At 39.5% G+C, this 14607-nt stretch overlaps 1 protein-coding gene across 2 annotated transcripts in view; it reads right to left on the bottom strand.

Annotated features, from left to right (window-relative positions):
* Ankfy1 (ankyrin repeat and FYVE domain containing 1) overlaps positions 1 to 14607 on the bottom strand; it is a 92218-nt gene that overhangs the window by 76732 nt on the left and 879 nt on the right. The gene's annotated exons all lie outside the window — the stretch shown is intronic.

Below are 14607 nucleotides of genomic sequence, written 5' to 3'. Positions count from 1 at the left end.
TTTTTTTTTTTTTTCTTTTCATTCATTGATGTCCAGAGTTTTAATTCTTAAGAAGACAGGTACAGGGCTGGGGATGTGGCTCAAGCGGTAGCGCGCTCACCAGGCATGCATGAGGCCCGGGTTCAATCCTCAGCACCACATACAAACAAAGATGTTGTGTCCGCCAAAAACTAAAAAAAAAAAATAAATATTAAAATTCTCTCTCTCTCTCCCTGTCTTTAAAAAAAAGAAGAAGAAGAAGAAGACAGGTATATAATCTAGTCATACATCAAAAATGAAGCACCTATGAAGTACCACTGTCAAGGTAAAAACAACCACCTCAGCATCTGTTTTTACCAAGTTACAGGGTAATAGTGAAGATGGGCAATTAAGCCAATTCAGTAAAATTTGAAAGCTTTCTGACAAGGGTTACAATTACAGTGTGAAAAGACCCATCTGGCTTAAGCTAATGCAAAGAAAACAACCAAGAGTTTTTCTTCAAAAGATTTTTTAAAAGCTCATAAGGGTTTGTAACATAGTGGGCCCACAAAATGTAAGAACAATACTTAAGTTTTTTACTTTCTGGGTCAGATCCTCCTTGTAAACTAACATGAGTCAACAACATGTTTTGTCAAGCAGACATTAATACATAAACGCTATACATTCTTTCCGAGAAATACAAATAATTATAAGCACTGGCCAGACATTGTGGTGCAGGCCTATAATTCCAGGGACTTGGGAAGCTGAGGCAGGAGACTTGCAAGTGCAAGTAACTTAACAAGACCCTGTCTCAAAATAAAAAATAAAAAGGGCTGGGGATGTCACTCAGTGATAAAGTACCCTGGGTTCAATTCCTAGTACCCAAAATAATAATAATAGTAACAACAGCAACAAGAGTAAATCCAAGCACATCCTAGTCTTCCAAGAACTCACTACCAAAACCCCGCCACTCACAGGCCTCACAAAAGTCAACTAAAAAGGAGGACCAGCCTCACACCGTGGGGCATGCCTGTAATCCCAGCTGTTGAGAGCCACAGCCAAAGGGGCCCCAGCAAACTTCCAGCTGCCAGCTGATGATTGGCTCACAGCGGCCCCAGCAAACTTCTAGCTGCCAACTGATTGGCTCCTCTGCGGTGATGCTCATTGGGCTGTTTTCCCGCCCTTTCAGACCACAGAGCTGCTCATTGGGGGACTTTTTTGGCTCCGCCCATGCAACCCAGCCAATCGCCCTCAAGAGCAGGAGGAGTGGGGGAGGTGGAGAGGCTTGTGGGAAGCCTGTGGTGGCAGTTGGGCTCTGAGGGTTTTTCCTGAGGAGCTGTGTGGTGTGGTGTGTGTGTTCTAAAAATAAAGTTTGTTTCTTTTGACAAGTGGCTCCTGAACTGTGCCCAGCCAGACTGCAGCACCCAGCACCTTTGGAGACTGAGGCAGGAGAATTTTGAGTTCAAAGCCAGCCTCAGCAGGAATGAGGTGCTAAGTAACTCAGTGAGACCTGGTCTGTAAATAAAATACAAAATAGGGCTGGGGATGTGGCTCAGTGGTTGAGTGCCCCTGGATTCACACCCCAGTACCAAAAAAAAAAAGAAAGAAAGAAAGAAAAAAAGAAAAAGAAAAAGAAAAGAAAATACATGTGGAAAACTGAGAATTCATACCACATTGAATCAAATGTATGATATGTCAAGATCATTGCATTGTCTCGAGCAACTAATAAAAAATTAAAAAAAAAAAAAAAAGAAAGAAAGGGAAAAGAAAAGAAAGAGAAAGACCATTGCATATTTCATCTGGCTAGTTCAACCTAGGTGTTGAAGAATTACATCCCACCTTCAAAGAGACAGCTTCTAAGTTGTCGTTTTTTCATTTTGGGGTGGGTTTTTTTGTTGTTGTTGTTTGTTTGGTTTTTTGTTTTGTTTTATTTTGTATGTGTGTGAGAGAGAGAGAGAGAGAATATAGGGGGTGGGGGGTACTGGAAACTAAACTCAGTGGCATTTTATCACTATATCCCCATCCTTTTTTATTTTGAGACGGGGTCTTGCTAAGCTACTCAGGCTGATCTGGAACTTGTGATCCTTCTTCCTCTATTTCCTGAAATTACAGGTACCCCTGGTAGTTTCCAAGTTTTTTCAGGTAACTTGTACCTGTGGATACAAAATTTTTCTTCCACAAAGCAAATTGAACCATCTAAGCTTGATTTAATCACACTATATTCTAAGCAAATTGAGCATTTTGATCCTTAAGAACCCCAACCCAGCTGGGCACAGCAGCACATCAGTAATCCCAGCTACTCAAGAGGTGAGGCAGGAGGATCATTTGAGCCCAAGAGTTTGAAACCAGCCTAGTCAACACAGCAATACTCAGTCTCAAAAAAAAAAAAAAAAAAAAAAAANTCCTTTACAATTTTATCATGTTTCTTTCACCAAAATACCCATTTGTTCTTTCCAGTGCAGACTGGGGCCAGGAATTTTAATAAGCATCCTTTCTGATACTTTATGAGTCTTGATATAATCAAAGATGCTTAAGACAAAAAAGTGTGCATTCACTATGAATAGAATTGGGCTACAACAGAACCCAATGTCTACTGAAAACAAAAGTTAATCATGTCTTGGGAAGTTACATGGGACAGTTAGGAAATGGAGCAACAATAATATTATAATATTCATTTTTTTAGTACTGGGAACTGAACTCTGGGGCATTCATCCACTGAGCCATATTCCCAGCTCTATTTTATATTTTATTTAGAGACAGGGTCTGAGTTGCTTAGTGCCTTGCTTTTGCTAAGGCTGGCTTTGAACTTAGTATGTATATGTTATAAAAATATATAATTATGACATTATAAGATGCAATGTTATATATATTTTATATATGTATCTATATATTTATTCATTCATTCATTCATTCATTCATTCTTGGCTTGAGACTACAAAAAAAATAAGTTAACAAGTCCCAGTTCAAATCTGGCTGAGAGGCCATGGTTTACCAACCTCTATCCTAGGAGATTTTTAAAGAATTAATGTATCAAAATGATAGACCAAACAAAAGGGAAGCAAACGCCTAGCATCCTACATTGTTCCACTTCCTCTTACCAGTCCCCAAGCCACTAGAACATCCCTTGCACCTTCAAGGTGTGCTCCTCTCCAGGGTCACTTACGTGCCATTCTATGCAGGCTCATGATTTTCCAACCTGGACAAACTTCTCTTCCACAATGTTACACTGCAAACTGCCTAGTCTATTTCTTCAAAAGACTGTATCTTGGGGCTGGGGATGTGGCTCAAGCGGTAGCATGCTCGCCTGGCATGCGTGCGGCCCGGGTTCGATCCTCAGCACCACATACAAAGATGTTGTGTCCGCCAATAACTAAAAAATAAATATTAAAATTCTTTCTCTGTCTCTCTCTCTCTCTCTCTTTAAAAAAAAAAAAAAAAAAAAAGACTGTATCTTCTTCTTCTCCACCAATTTCTCAAGAGAGTTCTCTTGAGTCTCTATTTCCTAGCCTCCCTAATCTGAAATTTGGCTTCTATCCATACTACTCTACTAGCCTTTTTTTTTCAGAGTAGAAATTAGAAGTTTATTAAAGGACAGCAGAAAAGACTTCTCCCAGAGGAAGAAGGGGACCCAAGAGGTGGAATCCCACTCTACTAGCCTTAATCACAATGATAAAACTGCCCATTCAACTGCCTTTTCCAATTTATTCTCCAAGTTTCTCAAACTTTCTACAGTCCAGTTCTCAATTAGCTTATCCTTCTTGAAACTCTTTGTTTTGGCTTCCTACCTCTGAACTTTTCTTAGAGATCTACCTTTCTTAGAGATCCTTTGTCTCCTACCGTGAATACCTACTTTCTAATAGGACACAAATCCTGCTGGGTAGGGTAGCACATATCTGTAATCCCAGCTATTTGGGAGGCTGAGGTAGGAGGAATGTCAAAATTGAAAATTTTTTAAAAATCTGGGTATATAGCTCAGTGGTAGAATACTTGTCCAGCATGCACCAGGCCCTGGTTCAGTTCTCAGAATACAATCAATCAATAAAAATAAAAGAACACAATCCTTCAAGGTTCAGACCTAGAACTTACTTTCTAAATTTTCTTCCTTAAATAATGTCTCATTCACACCCATACTTTCTACTGTTGGTACTATGTACATTTTCCAAAAATCTCCCTCCCCTTCAACAGTTCCTAATATAAGGATGACTCATTGAAAAAACAAATTCAACAAGTCCAAAACCAACCTTAACGTCTTCCTCAAATCAATCTCTTTTTCCTCCTTCCATTTCATTTGTTATCCAGACTTGAAAGCTCTGTGTTATTATGTACAAAATGTGATTCATTCCTAGTAGCATAGCAAATGTATAAAATACTTAGGAATATATTTAACAAGAAATATGCAATACATGCACAGTAAAAACAACATGACACTGCTGAGAAACTACAGATAACCTAAATAAGTGGAGAAATATACAATGCTCATGGATTGGAAGGCTCAATATTGTTAAGACATTCTTCCAAAATTGATAAGATTCAATAGCATCCCAATAAAAATTCCAGCAGTTTTTGTAGAAAAGATTCTAAAGTTTATATAAAAATGTAAAGTGGGGCTGGGGTTGTGGCTCAGTGGTGGAGTGCTCGCCTAGCATGTATTAAGCACTGGGTTCGATCCTCAGCACCACATTAAAATAAAATAAAGATATTGTGTCCATCTAAAACTAAAAATTAAATGTTCAAAAAAAATGCAAAGTACCTAGAGTAACCAAAACAAGTTTTTAAAAAAAGGAAAAAAAGCACTTACATGACTCATTTTTTATAAAGCTACAGTAATTAGGACAACATCATTGCTATCAAGATTGATTTCAGAGAAATGCAATAAAACAGAATAAAAAAACAGAGCTCCACATACGTAACAACTTGGTATCAGAGCCATGCTACTTCAATGAAGAAAAGAAAATTAGACTGCAACAATTGGATTTCCAGTGAGGTATGATGGAGCATGACTTTAACCCCGGCAGCTCAGGAGGCTCAGACAGGAGGATTGGAAGTTCAAAGACAGCCTCAGCAATGGTGAGACACTAAGCAACTCATTGAGACCCTGTCTCTAAATAAAATACAAAATAGGGCTGGGGATGTTGCTCAGTGGTTGAGTGCCCCTGAGTTCAATCCCGGGTAACAACACCCCCAACCAAAACAAAACACAATGGAAGATAACCCAAATGTCCTGATGGTGAACAGATACAAACCAGTGTTATATCCATACAACAGAATACTATTTGACAAAACTAATGATACATAAAAACGTGTATCAAAAGCAATATAGTGAAAGGAACCAGATACAGACAACATACAATATGATTCCATTTGAAATTGAAGAACAGACAAACTATATGGACAGAAAACAGATAAGTGGTTGCCAGCTCAGATAATGGGACTGACTACAAATTAATTCAAGGAAATTTTTTAGGGTGATAGAAATCTTCTATCATCGTAGCCATTACATGACTATAAAAATTTGTCATCCAACAGTTAAAACTGATGAATTTCACCAAATAAACTCCTTCCTCTGGGATGGATGTTGACATTTTTCTGACTTGCTGATCTGAACGCCAACATTCCTTGAGGCCTTAGTATCATTCACACACTTGTAGGCAGTCACCAATCTCATCCTTTTGCTCTTTTATTCCACATGTCATCATTAATCTTCCTAAAACACAGTTCAACCAAACAACTTAAGATGTTCTCCACTGCCCACAAAAGTAAGTTTCCTGAAGTTAAAAGCACAGAACCAGTATTATTCATCTTATTAGCAGTACCATGAACTTTGAGGCACGGTCCTCAAGCACTCAGAAACTGAACACAGCATTTTAGAAATCTTTTAACTTAATAGGTAAAATTATATGACACTGCCCATTTTGGTAAATTAAAAAATATTCCATCTGATCAGAGATATACATCATAATTTCTGGAACCTGTATTATCTTATATTGTTTGGTGGAGGCTGCCGGAGGATGCAGTTCAGTGGTAGAGCACATGCTTGGCATACACCAGGCCTGGGATTCAATCACAAGCACCACAATCACAAGAAAAAATAATCTTGAAATAGGAGATTATCCTGGATTATCTGAGTAGGCTCTAAATGCAATTACTTGTATCCCTACAAAGACATGCAGAGGGAGATTTGACACATAAAAGGAGAAAGTCACGTGAAGACATACAAAAAGATTTGAAGAGAGGCCTTGAAGACTGGAGTTGCACAAACCAAGGACTGCCAGCAGCTACCAGAAGCCGGAGGAATCAAGAAACACATTGTTTCTTGGTCTCCAGAAGAAATATGGTCCTAGTGACACCTTGATTTTGGACTGATAATACTGATTTCTGTCCTCCAGAATCAGGGACATAATACATTTCTACGGTTTTAAGCTACCAGTTTGTAGAAATGTGTTATAGCAACCATAGGAAACTAATATAACTATTCTTAAAAACCAAAAATTTGTAGAATAGAAAATATTTTAAAGTGACAGCCCTTTGTAGGAATACAAGTAACTACCCTAGCTTACTCACACAGGGCCTCACTATATTGTCCAGACTGGTCCTGAACCCAAGGGCACAATCAATTTTACTGTGTCAGGCTCCGGAGTAGATGGGACTACAGGCACATGCCACTAAGCCCAGCTAAAAGTCTTTTTAGATTAAAACAAAACCCTAACATTTCCTTTCTCTACACACCTATATTCTAGCCACAATTTTAGCAGTGATTTAGAGAGGGATTTTTGTTTGTTTGTTTTTTGCATAATTATGTAATGATGAATTACTTTATTCCCATTTTGGTTAATTATATCAATTAGATAAAAGAGGAATTACTGTAAAGACGATGTTAAAATTCCATTTTGAGAATTATAAGAATAATTTTTTTCAGAAATACATTAGGATCTTCCATATATGGTATTTCATTAAAATATCGCCTTCCCAGAACATATTATCTTTCTTGTCTACATCAGAATAGAAAAGCGCCTTACTAGTGAATTGCTACCACTACTACTTTTCTAAACCTGTGAGGGTGCAGATGGAATTTTTTCTTTCAATGTAATAACTGAATAGTCATTAATCAGGATTGATAAATATAGAAAATCTGCTCAATAGAGACTAAGAAAACAAATGATATATTTACTAAGAATGTAAACTTGAAATGTAAACTTGAAAAGAGGAGGGAAGAAGAAAGTAAAGAAGATAGTAATATCATCTAGAAGACAGTGCAAGGGATAGGAAGGGTCATAGTACTCCAGTCACTCTAAATCCTCCCTTCATTTAAAAAAAAAACAACAAAGTTCAAACAGAATTAAAAGTATGCTGGTGCTGCTGGGCTTGATGGCACATGCCTATAATCCCAGAAGGAGAGACTGAAGCAGGAGGATGGTGAGTTGAAGGCCAGCCTGGGGAACTTACTGAGATCCTGACTCAAAACAAGTAAATAAAAATTAGGGCTGGGGGAGGGGGGCGCTGGGGTTGTGGCTCAGGGGTTGAGCGGTCACCTAGCACATATGAGGCCCTGGGTTCAATCCTCAGCACCATATAAAAATAAATAAAAACAAAGGTATTGTGTCCAACTACAACTAAAAAAAATTTTTTTTCTTTAAAATAGGGCTGGGGATGTAGTTCAATGGTAAAGCACCCCAAGGTTAATTATTCAGTTTAAAAAAAAAAAAAAGATGGGATAGCACTAATAGAGAATTCATATTTTGGTATTCTACCCTTTAAAAAAATCTAGCAATTATAATTGTCATTAATGTGGATGCTTTGACAAAGTCCAAAACCTATTGTTTAATCAAAGTTTGCTTTTAAAATTTTTTATTCCAAGGCTGGGATTGTAGCTCAGCGGTAGAGCGCTCATCTAGCATGTGCGAGGCCTTGGGTTCAATCCTCAGCACCACATAAAAAATAAATAAATAAACAAACAAACAAATAAAAGGCACTGTGTCCAACTACAACTAAAAAAATAAATATTTTTTAAAAATTTTTTATTCTAGTCACAGATAAAAGTTACTACTGAGGATTCCTTAGGAGGAAAGATGGTACTATATGAACTGTCATACTTATTTTTTAAAAACTAATTCAGTAAAACCATATTTTTATTCAATATTGATTCAGTTTGAAAAAAAATGTTTTGTGGAATATGTTGATCTTCTCTGAAACTGAGAGATGCATAAATCTGGGTTTTTCAAAACTCCCTAGGTGATTCTAATGTGCAAGGTTTTCCAGGCTAAGAACCACTTGTCTGAATTAATGGAATAACAGTGAAGATGAAAGAACAAATGTGAGAGCTGTACAGAAATCACAAGATTTGGCCATGACTGCAGAGGTGGGAAAAGTCAGGGATGACTTCCAGGTTATTGGCTTGAGAGCCTGGCTGATGGGAGTACCAATAATCATCAACAGAGAAAAAACTCAGTAACTACAAAGCACAATATGCATACTTATTTAAGAAATTTTTCCTTCCCTTCTGTTCTGGAATTTCCATTGAAGTCAAGACTGCTACTTGGTCATTTTGTCATCCCAAACATAGTAGATTGCACGAAGAATAAAATACATTTTTCCTGAATGTAATTCAACTGTCTTGTCTGCCTTTATGTTAAAGTTAGTACCATGACTTATACACCCTTTCAAAACTTCACACTGAACAACACTGATAAGTCTAGTTTCACAAGAGATACTCAATGCATATGATCTAATTAGCTCATTCCCACCTTAAATTCATGTTAGCCTGGAAATACTTCCAATCACCTACTAGACATCACCTCCTACAGGTATATTGGTCCAGAATTGTGTGTAAAAATGAGGTAAAGATATTTGTTCTCTGGGCTGGGGTTGTGACTCTACAGTAGAGCACCCACCTAGCATATGCGAGGCACTGGGTCCAATCCTCAGCACTGCATAAAAATAAATAAATAAATATATTATTGTAATTGTGTCCAACAATAATAATAATAATAATAATAATAATAATATTTGTTCTCAAATCTGTTCTTCCTCTTCCTATTACCAGTCCTACCATTATCTGAGCCATCCAGACCTTGAACCCTTAAGACATCTTTAAAAACTCTTTCCTGCCAACATTCAAGCAGGTTTCAAATGTCCTTCGTTTCAAAAAGTCCTTTTATGTCTCCTATAGTCTCTTTCTCTTATCAGTTTTTACCAACCCCAATGCCTCTTACCAAATGACTCATCATCAATTGCTATAGTTGCCTCTCAAGCTTCCCTTCCTACCAAACCATCCTATAATGTAACACTGTTACGTTACCTAACACATCCTATATATTGCAGCCATTTAAACATGCCTCAGAAAATTCTAGTTGTCACTACATTGGCTGATATCTACCAGTAGCATCACCCTCTGACCCACAGATTAAAACCCAAATATTCAACCTAGGCCCATCATAGTCTGGCCCTTAATATAGTTTTCTAACCTCATATTCCACTGCTGCTCCCACTGAGTATTGACCCTTAGCCACTCTCAAGTTCCCATGTCAAAAGAGAACTATTGTTCCTTTTCTTTTCTTTTTTTAAAATCAGTACTGGGGATTGAACTCAGGTCCTTGACATACTAGGTAAGTATTTCATCATTAAGCTATAGCCCCAACCCCTCTAAAAGGACTATTTTTCAAAGTCCAGATTAAATACTATCTCCTGAAACACAGACCAACCAAAATACACTTTAAGTCACTTCCTATTCTGAGTTTTCAAAGTAACTTCTGGGCATTTTTCACCTTACAATACAGTTTCTCATACATTAAAAAAACAAAAACAAAAACAAACTAGATTTTGGAGTTCCCTTTAGGTACACTTTAGGTCGGGTTATTCTTTTTTAACTACTGTATTGCAGCCTTCTCCACCTCACTGCATGCTTATCTCATTCTCCTCCCTACAGCACCTTACTAGGTAGAGTTCAACGAATACCACAGTAGGTTCTGTGGTCTACTCAGATTCAACAGGAGAGTCAGGGCACAGCAATTTCTCATTTTATGCATGTAAACAATGATAATGTCTCAAATTACCTACAGACTACTCTGCATATCTCAGCATGATTCAGTAGCTCTATTCTGACACATCCACAGTCACTGCAGTAAACACATAAACTTTGTTTCTTTATGAAAATATTCCCAAGAAGAAAGCTAACAGCCATAGTTTGTAACAGAAGTGAAAGAATGGAAAGGTGGAGAAAAGAAGGGAATGGTATAAAAGAAAGAGTTCTTGAGAGGTCTGTAGACTATATGTAATTATCAATGGCCTGGGATATTTGTTGAATGAGTGAAAACATAAATGAATATATAAATTTCAAAAAATGCAAATAGAGCAAAGTTTCTTCTCTCTCCATTTTTACCAGCCCATATTGATGAATGATTTTCTGGAACAGTGCTAACAGCACTCTGTATAATGATGCAAGTTTCTACTAACCTGCACTGTCCAGTTAGGAAGTCACTACCCACATGGCTGTTGAACACTTGAAAGGAAACTAGTACAACTAGGAACTAAATGTTTAATTTTAAATTCAGGATATGTGTGTGTGTGTGGGGGGGGGGGGGTGGTAGTCAGCTTTTCATCGCTGTGACAAAAACATGGGACAAGAACAACTTAGAGAAGGAAAAGTTTATCTTGGGCTCAGTTTCAGAAGTTTCAGTCCCTGGCTGGCCAACTTCATTGCTCTAGGCCCTGAGGTGAGGTAGAACATTATGGAGGAAGGGTTCTGGAAGAAGAAAGTTGCTCAGTTCATAACAACCAGGAAGGATAGGAGAGGAGAAGAAACAGAAAGAGAGTGAGATAAAGAAAGTAGGAGGGAGGAACAGACCAGGAACAGATATAGTCTAAGCCATGCCTCCAGTGACCTGCTTCTTCCAGCCACACCTCACCTGCCTACAGTTTCTACCCAGTAGTCCATTTGAATTATTAATCCATCAAATGGATTAATCCACTGATGAAGTTACAGTTCACATTATCCAATCATTTCACCTCTGAACACTGTTACATTACCTAACACATGGGCTCTTTTGGAGACATTTTTAGATCCAAACTATAACAACATAGCTAATGGCTACCATACTAGCCAGTTAATGCCCAGAATAAGGAATGCCTTCATCCTTGAACTTGAACTGCCATCAAATTCCATTAATAAAAGTCCAGGATCAACTTACTACTTAATAAATTTTTTTTTCAATTAGCACTTTTTCTTTCCTCCAATTTTCATTTTTATTTTACTGAGGCAGAGAAGCAGACAGCATTTAAGAGGAGACTAAGAGAAAGACGCATGCCAGGGTCAAACATAAGGCACTGTGCCAAAAGTGTTCTTTATATCATGCACTATTTCCTTTGATCCTCACAGCTACCTATGATTATCCTCAAGTCAAGAAAACTGAGACTGAGAACAATTAATTGGCTTGCCTATCACCACAGCTAAGATCATCTAAGATTCAAACCTACATCCAAGTAGAGTCTGAACCCTTAAGCACTACACTATGATTGCTAAGACTAAAATGGGCTGGATGAAAACTAGGTTTCAAAACTCCTAGAAGACTGAAGTTTTTCAGAGCACAATAAAAATTAAGCCAATCAGCTTACTTGATAAAAAGATCAAGGATATACTCAGGCAACATTCATTTCTAGTCTTTTCTTTTTACAGCCCGGAGGGATCGAACCAAGCACATGCAAAGCACACGCTAAACCACTGAGCTACAACCCCAATTCCCAGGCAACTCTCTTGATAATCAGTAAATGATGCTCAAAAAAAAAAAAAAATTATACATGTTTTCAACTACAGGTATGCTTCTACATCGGAAAATAGAGCAGGAAACAGTACAAGTTTCTGCCCTGATAGGGTTTATATTCCAGTGAGGGCAGCTCTCTAATGAGATGACAACTAAACAGATACCTGACTGAATAAAAGTTGGTCAGTGAAAGGAAAGTGACCACAACACTCGGATCAACCAAAAGATCTTTATTGCAGCAGTGCAACAAAGAGAAAGGAAAGAAGGAAAGAGAGAGAGAGAAAAGAGATGAACAGGGAGAGAGCAAGAGCAAGAGACAGACAGAGAGCGCGCGTAAGAAAGATAAAGAGCAAGAGAGAGAGAGCAAGAGAGAAAGAGCAAGAGAGAAAGAGCAAGAGAGAGGGGGGCCTGGCAGGAGGGAGTTTTTATAGCCCAAATCTAATGGGGCCTCTGGGTCTGCAAGCTGCCTTGTTGGCCCAAGGGGGGGTTAAGTGTTCAGTCTTAAGCAGGGTTGAATGTTCAGACTTGAGGCAAACAGGTGATAAAGGACCAGATAGAGGGGGGTTTGAGTGCGTGGGCTATCTTGCAGCCAACATCTGTTCAGCCTGCCCTGCAGACAACACAGTTCAGCCTGCTCTGCACCCAACAGTCAGCTATGTGAAGAAATGAAGGAAGAATGTCCCAGGCCAAAGAGATTGCAAGGACAAAACAGAAATAAAGGCATGCTGGGCACATATAAGAACAGCAAGTTAAATAAGCAACACCCTACATACATTTCCTAACTAATCTTGCCTCTCTTTGCATAGCAAGCACCTTCAATTAATGAGCTGACTGGCTCAGAATGCCTTCCTCAATTTTTCCTTATCAAAGAATTCCCAAAACAAGTAGGGCGCAGCCTCCAGCAGTGTGGGAGGCTGAGGCAGGAGGATCTCAAGTCCAAAGCCAGCCTCAACAATGGGGAGGTACCAAGCAACTCAGTGAAACCTGTCTCTAAATAAAATACAAAACAGGGCTGGGGATATGGCTCAGTGGTCCAGTGCCCCTGAGTTCAATCTCTGGACCCCCCTCCAAAAAAAAGTATTCCCAAAACAGTTAACTGCCCTTCCTACTATAAAAGCACTAAACTAAACCTCACATAATGCCATACCGACTTTATTTATTTATTTTATTTTTTAAATGACCTAGTTCCTGCCATCCAGAAGTTCACAAGGGGTCTATGTGTGACATCCGGAACTGTCACGAGGCAGAGGTGACTTCTTTAATTTTTTTTTTTTTTAAGTTTTCAGTGGACACAACATCCCTGTTTGTATGTGGTGCTGAGGATCGAACCTGGGCCGCACTCATGCCAGGCGAGCGCGCTACCGCTTGAGCCACATCCCCAGCCCTGCCATACTGACTTTAGTATCCCACTTCACTACTCCCAGCAACAAGTTCCACTTTGCTGTCTGCCTCGGGTAAAACAACATTCTATGAATTTCTCAAAACCTAGCTTCACGAAATGCCTTGGTTTTCTTTCTGTCCCTCTGCTTTCAGACTGTATTCACCTGAAGTTTCCCCTCCAGAGGGTCTAATGTGATAGCAAAAATCAAAGATAAAAACTGGGTCCTGATGTGTAACTGATGTGATTCTGCAATCTGTATATGGGGTAAAAATGGGAGTTCATAACCCACTTGAATCAAAGTGTGAAATATGATATATCAAGAACTATGTAATGTTTTGAACAACTAACAATAAAAAATTAAAACAAAAAAAAAAAAAAAAACTGGGTCCTGGGCTGGGGTGGTGGCTCAGAGGTACAGCACTCGGCTAGCATGCGTGAGGCACTGGGTTCGATCCTCAGCACCACATAAAATTAAATTAAATTAAAATAAAGATATTATGTCCACCTAAAAAATGTTAAAAAAAACTGGGCCCAGGCCCAGCTACCTCCTTAACTTTGGCCTCAATTCCTTTATCCATGAAGAGCCAAAAATACACTTATCAGCTTCCCTCACAAGGTTACTCTTAAATCTAATCCAAATAAGAAAAACCCACAAATTGTCATGTGCTACCCCAAATCTAAGATCCAAGAAATGATGGGTTCATTTAAAGCTTAGCTCAAAATCAACAGGGCAGGTCTTGACCCAGCACACTGGCAGTCATACAATAAATGTTAAGTCAAACAAGGAGACTTTTTCTCCAATAATGGCTAGATAGGAAAAGCACATGGGCCAGATCCAACCGTGTAGCTGTATAGCCCCTGGCAGGTAAATCCCCATCACTAGGCCCTCCCTCCCCCAACCCGCACAATAAGACTTCAACAATGAAAGATCTACATTAGGGAGGCAGAATCTGAGAGACTGCCTTTACCTGCAATGTCATAAACAGAGAGCAAGAAAAGAGGAACTGGACTGAAAGCAAAGGAGTCCAGGTCTGGCTTTAGCACACTTCTTGGAGCACTGTGACCTTGGTCAATTCCCTTACCAAGCAAACCCCGCCCCTGTGTCCCCATCTGTAAGCCCGGGAAAAGAATCTAAACCGGACCACACGCCGCGCGTGCTTCCAAGCCCAGAGCGACAGGGCGCGCCCTTTTGGAGCGTGGGCCAGTTGCAGCCCTGACTGCCCCTCCCCGCCCACTCCTCATCACAAGAAGAGTTCCAAGCCCTTGCGCAGGAGAGGGATGCAACCCTTCCGGATGCAAGACGTGCCAGGACAGCAGTTTCGATTTCCTGAGCAAAGGGTCACTTCCCCCGCCGTACCGACACCGCAAGCAATGCAAGGAGCCTCCCCTACGGGCCTTCGGGATCCCGGCGGCTGCCCTCAGTCCCCACACCCGTCATCCCAACCTGGCTTTGCAGCCCGCCACGGTCCCGCAGGGTCAGACGGCGGGAGGGGCGTTGCCATAGGAACAGTGCTT

The sequence above is a fragment of the Marmota marmota genome, unplaced genomic scaffold (genome assembly GCF_001458135.2).
Source record: "Marmota marmota marmota unplaced genomic scaffold, marMar, whole genome shotgun sequence".
Taxonomy (NCBI): Eukaryota; Metazoa; Chordata; class Mammalia; order Rodentia; family Sciuridae; genus Marmota; species Marmota marmota.
The sequence above is the reverse complement of the archived record's forward strand: the minus strand, read 5'-3'. Positions and strand labels throughout refer to the sequence as shown.